We start from the raw sequence: 5,901 nt of genomic DNA, 5'->3' as shown, positions 1-5,901 counted from the left end.
GTTTGCAAGGGGAGGGAGGGAGGGAGGGAGGGAGAGCAGCAAAGCTTCTTTGTTTCACAGAGTATTTATATCACATCTACAGATGCAGATGTCAGTGACCCTCTCCTTGGGGAAGCAAAATGACCGTGGGACATGAAGTCCGAAGCTGCAACAGAGTTTTCCTGATAAACAAAACACTCCCATCTATGAGACTAAGATACCAAATACTGCCTCAGTATCACGCTACTCCCAAATCTACTTTTCCAAGCAAGACCCGAACAAGTAAACACATCGCATAGATTTCATACCTCCGGTGTTCTGGCCCCCAAAACATTCTTGCCCTTACAAGACGCCAACAGCTTTCAAAGCCAAGTCCTGGCTGCGGCAGAGAGAGCAGGAGCCCTAGCTGAGGCTCATCTCCGGTTAAGTAGACCACATCATAATCAGATCTCACTATCGAAAGCATTTCGAAGAAGCAAGGCTTAATAATAGCCTCTCCCTGACCCGCCTGGCTTGGAGCGCAGTGCTGGGAAGGGCTGCCGAGCTAGGCACTGCCGACAAGAGTCAGCAGAGCCTGAAAACGCAACCACCTTGAAGGCTGAGCTTTCTGAAAGACTGAACTGCATCTGAGACCAGGAACTGTGTCTGCAAAGCACGAATTACCCTTTCTGACCCCAGTGCTGATAACAGCTACACACAAGGTTAACACTGAGCACAGGAGACTACTTACGCTTAAAATTAGGCATGTGGCTATTTATAGGATCTTCGAGAACATTTTGTAAATTAAAGGGGTCACTGCTAGTATCTGTTCCAAGTGTGTTAGTTACGCTCAAGCCAGCTCTGCGTGTAGCAGAGCTCAACAGCAATGTTACTAGGAGACTTTAAAAAATATTTTCTTCCATTTGGTAGACATCTCTAAGCAAAATAACATGGCATCTATCCATATAACACCAATTGCAACATATTCTCCTGGGTAAATGTGACTTCTTTATTACAAATGTCTTAACAAAGAGGTGAAACTCCTTGCCTAGCAGCAACACGGGCAGGAGCTGAACACGGCCTCTCATCTCTCCTAACGCCGTTCTCCAGGCTGACAGCTCCCTAAGGACGCCTGTTGACTATTTTTGTCGCTGTGACAATGTGATTGCAAAAGCTCACACATGTAAGCCCCAGAACAGTCTGCCGATTCAGCGTTAACCATGAAAGAGGTTGACATTTCTCTAAAACATATTATTATGTCCTAACTGGCCATAACACTTGTTTTGCCCTGATGTGAGACTTCCTTGCCTAAGAGGACTGTCTTACCCACCCTTTCCTGCAAAAGACACTACATGTTGAGCTGCTGGCTTCAGCGGTATCTCATTCGAAATTCATTCATACATATTCTTCCACACCGCAGCCACTCAGCGTCACAACACTAACAGCCTGCCAGCAGGCGAGCCAACTCAGGAGTATGCTCTGATGGAAACGCTCGTGCCGCACGTACGGCATCCGATGCTGGGAGGCCCGTCGCTCCGGCCTCCCCCTGCCTCGCAGCGGGCTCCAAGCAGCAGCACACCCACACCACAGGAGTGGAGCTGTGTACTGCTCTGTGCAATAGGAAAAACAACACAAGCTTGGCCAACAAAGTACTGTAACATTTTCCAGGATTGCTCCTTGCCTGGAATGGGTATCTGAGAAGCAGGAGTGAAATCATGCAGCATCTAGCACCCTCCCTACACTTTATTGTTCAATGGGCAACGGCACTGAGCTAAGAGCGCGCTGCAGACAGCATCATGCTTTGCGCTGCCTTTTAGCCTCCTTGCGGCCCTGACAGCACCGCGACAGTCACCTAGCTCCAGCTGACACGGAGGAGAGGAGAAGGGAGCCTGTAACCCTGCGACTGCGTGCTGCGCTGCCCGTGATGAGGAGTGCAGGCAGCGCAGGCAGGCACAACCCAGGCAGAGGCAGAGAGGGCGGTGACGGCCCGGCAGACGCATGTGCTCATCTGCGCCGTGGGTCGGGGACCACAGCTCAGGGAGCTAACGCCGCCCTGCTGCAGCACGCGAAACCTCCTACTAATTACTCAAGGGCAAATTTCCCATCCTGCATGTGATGCAATTACAAATTTCAGGGCAGGATTGAGGAGAGGGAGAAAGAGCTGCCTCTGCAAGGGCCGGTATGCCTCCAGCTGGCACTGGTGCGTGTTTATCCCACTCATGCAGTGCAGCCACCGCACCTCCATTTTGGGCGTAGAAAAGCCCCACCTTTAACTCTGCTCTCTGCACTGCCTCAGTCATAGCGCAAGGATAATGACACAGTACGGTGACCGTACCATACACTGCATTCACAGCTTTTATGGGTAGAACAGATTAGGTATATTGGCCCTACTGGGACAGCATGCAAGCACAGAAATACCATGTCATGTATGTATATATGTATATAGAGACAGTATATACATTTCTTACACAGAGTCACACAATAACCCCACATGCACGCCTGGAGTATGGCACCCCAGTCTGCTATTTCTAGCCATTACAGATGGTTGGATGCCTTGTTGTATGGTCTTCTGGCCTTGATATTAAAATTTTGCTTGTATTTTAGAATTTAATCTTTTTCCTTCTATAAGAATAAAGCTCAGACTTTCTTGCATGCATTTTATTGTCCATTTGCTATCTAAATAGTAAGACTAAAATATGGAAAAAAGGAAAAAGTTCAAGTAATATCTGTGGCAGGAACACTGATAGCTGAGCAGCAGAACTGGATTCCCAAAGCTCAGGATGCATATGGGCTTATTAAAATTTAGTCTTTTTGTGTAAGACTTTCCTATTTGCAACTTCACCATTGTTTCATAGCTGCCAGCGTATATAAACCACAGAGCTTACCTATCTTCTGACTCTATAAACATGACCTCTTTAAATATATATATATATCACTCTTGATGCTAGATTTTGCATATAGTCACCCAGTGAAACTGAGCTGTAAATAAAACAGTGCTGACAGAGACAGCTTGTCCTCAAAATGTAAAGCACTTAAATTTGCTGAGCTTCCTTGCCTTCAAAAGCATCCTGTTAAACGGCAGAGAGATGAAAATATGCATATATGTTCACCACTCTGGTGCAGCAACTAGAGGAGTAAGTGGCACGCTGTCTCTGTAGACAGCTTTATTTAGAGACCCCAGGGGAAGAGAGAGGGCCTGACCGCATAAAAAATTCCAGCAAAGCCATTAGAAGCAGCTGGAAAAGTAGAGAGAATTCAGTTGTAAAGCCCAGTATTGAAAGGACCTGTATTTTTAAGAGATTTGGTTTCATTTATCTTGAAACCTTTAACTCACAGCTACATCGCTATTTCCAATCTTTAACAGCATAAGCAGTGTATTTCCAGGAAACACTAATGCTGCTTCTTTTCTCTTTAATGTGGGGTTGTTCCTGCAAGATTGTTTTTGTACACCACAAGCAACCTAGGAAAGAAAACCACACTGCTCACATGCACTGACAAATGTAAGAAAAAAAAGCTGCAAAGTGATGAAGTCTTGCTTTAGCATTTCAGGCTTTTCTTCAGGTAACACCCTTAAAAATGACCCATTTTGAGGGCAAAGTCTCCTAGTGGGAAATGTACCTGATTCACAGTGTCAAGCCCATAGCTGACAGTGGGTTTTGGTTCCAGTCCCTGGCCTCTGACTTATTTGACTTACTATTACTATATGTGAGACTCTCATCTTGGACATTATCTTTCACATCAAACAGTAACTGGGTAAAAGCAGATATAATCCTGGGAACAAGGAACAGGACACAAAACTCTCCTCCATGTGGACTGCTCTAATCTTTGGGTGACACAAGCTGCTCCCACATGCTCTACCTCTGCCCAAGTCTCATACTCTCCACTACTCTGAGGTCTGGAGTCAGTGGAGGAAGCTGAGGACGCCCAGTAGGTCGCAGTGGTTCAGGAACTCTTATGAGAGATGTGGATTTAAACTCCTTTAGTCTAAGGAGGGCACCGAACTCGGATCTTTTCCCCGAGCTCTAACTGCTCAGCTGCAACACAAAACAGCGTGTTAGCACTAGCGCTGTCCATATTGCAAAGGAATGAAACGTGCTGGTTGCCTGCACTCACAGAGGTGGTCTCATTCCAGTACGGAGGTTCAGAGTGAATCCGAGGCACGCACGTGGGCACACTCTGGACTACAAGTAGGTGGCTAAGTCTGGGAGATGGGCACTCCTCTCTGGCATCTCCTGTGGACTGGTGGAGGTGTGCTCCTGCCTGGCATGCTCTCTGCTGTGAATCTTGGATCTTAGTACCTAACCAACCCCTCTGATTTTATATGCAGTTTAGTCACTGAGCTCAGATTTGTGAGTTGCACTCCCAGAACGATGGTGAGAAGCTGGGCCCAGCAATGCCTGGCATGGTCAATCCTAAGGGTACCAACAGGCATCCCCTCCCTTACCCCACTGCACTGGCCAATGAAGCCATCACTCCCCCCTCTTCAGTGGACATCCACCCGACTGCTTGCCAGTGCTCCCTCATCAGACAGATGTTAATCATGTTTCAGCTGACTGCACAGTGCAGTAACAGCTGGTAACTTGGGCAGCTGGCAAAGTTAGAGTCAGAGGGGATGCAGAACAAAACTTGCAGTGTGACTCTCCATAAATCGTTCAAACCTGCTGGGGCAGGAGACTTCCAGCTCAAAACCAGACAGAAGACTTTGGGGAAGAACTGCAACACAGACCCTGCTTCCTCGCGTTTGGACCTAAACTCCATTTTACAAATGATCTCCTCGATTCGGACTGCTGGTTGTGTGATCTAAACTAATTATTTATCTCGATTTCTGCTCATTTTGCTTGCTTACTCTTCTTACTTCGGAAGAAAGTTTGTTACCAAATAATCAAAATTTATTCCATTAAGCAGTTTTCTGATCTCATCTAAATACTGTAGTTCTGGTAGTAATCTGAACTACATTAATGCAAATTATAAGCACTGCAGATCTCAAAATGAATACAAAATGTGACTTGTGTATGCTGTGAAACCACAATCAATCAAGCTCTTCTCTAAAAACACAGTCACTACAAACTAATTACTGATATTGGCTGAGAGCCATCATGTATATTCTGCGTATCGCTATGATCTGGGCTTGTGTTTTTCTTAATTGTTTTTAATTCATGGACTTGTAGAGCAGCCACAAGCGGATGCTGGAACAAAGAGCATTGCAAGTTGGGTTATTTTTTCTGATTTATGTATCTTAAGGAGATTCTTCATACAGAAATCAGCCTGACCTAATTATTTTTTGTGCTTCTATATGCGCATAGTTTGAGCTATTCTAACAACACCTTAAAAATGGCTCCCATAAATTTTCTCTTCTCAGCCTGAAATGACCTTTGTCAGGGGGAACATATGTTCACAGAGCAGAAGGGAACAGCCTGGGGAACTTATCTTCCTCTTCAAGCAAAAAGGCTCTTTGGATCAGAGACAGAAGGATGCTACTTTGCTACACCAACCTCAATAGAAACATTGAGACTGGATGTTCAAAAAATACACTGATAGTTGTATAACATGATATTCAACTTGCATATGACAGTTTTATAAAATTTATGTGTAAATCCACCTACGGACAAGTATCTTTTATAAGCAAGCACGTAGTGTCACCTCAGGAGATTTTTCATATACCTGGCAGTACTATTTGGTCTGCTTGAAGGGAAATGGATAGGCTGGTCAGAAGTATTTTTAGGAGCTGGAAAATGTCATCTTTGGCAGGGATGACTTAGCAGTACATAGAAAGGGAGCAAACTCCATCACAGACTGGGAAAACATCCCAGCCCTCCCGTCACGTTGGTGGCAGAAGTTTAACAAAGGGCTTTCAGAGACCTCTTCAACACATCTCCTAAATCTGGTTCCCAAGCACAAGGAGGAGAGAGGCTGGCTGGTGCACAGCCATTAACTGCGCAGGGA

At 45.7% G+C, this 5,901-nt stretch overlaps 1 protein-coding gene across 3 annotated transcripts in view; it reads right to left on the bottom strand.

The window, feature by feature from the left end:
• The window catches only part of SYBU (syntabulin), a 28,038-nt gene that overhangs the window by 8,338 nt on the left and 13,799 nt on the right, over positions 1-5,901 (bottom strand). Inside the window, exon 1 of one of the 3 annotated variants that reach the window (XM_009282584.2) lies at positions 288-523. The exons of the other annotated variants lie outside the window; for them this stretch is intronic. The gene's annotated coding sequence lies outside the window, so the exon portion shown is untranslated. Of the gene's footprint in view, positions 1-287; positions 524-5,901 lie in introns of those variants that run through there. 3 annotated transcript variants of the gene reach the window in all.

The sequence above is a fragment of the Aptenodytes forsteri genome, unplaced genomic scaffold (assembly GCF_000699145.1).
Source record: "Aptenodytes forsteri isolate BGI_AS27 unplaced genomic scaffold, ASM69914v1 Scaffold453, whole genome shotgun sequence".
NCBI lineage: Eukaryota > Metazoa > Chordata > Aves > Sphenisciformes > Spheniscidae > Aptenodytes > Aptenodytes forsteri.
Note: the sequence above shows the minus strand (reverse complement) of the source record. Positions and strands in the feature narration are given on the sequence as shown.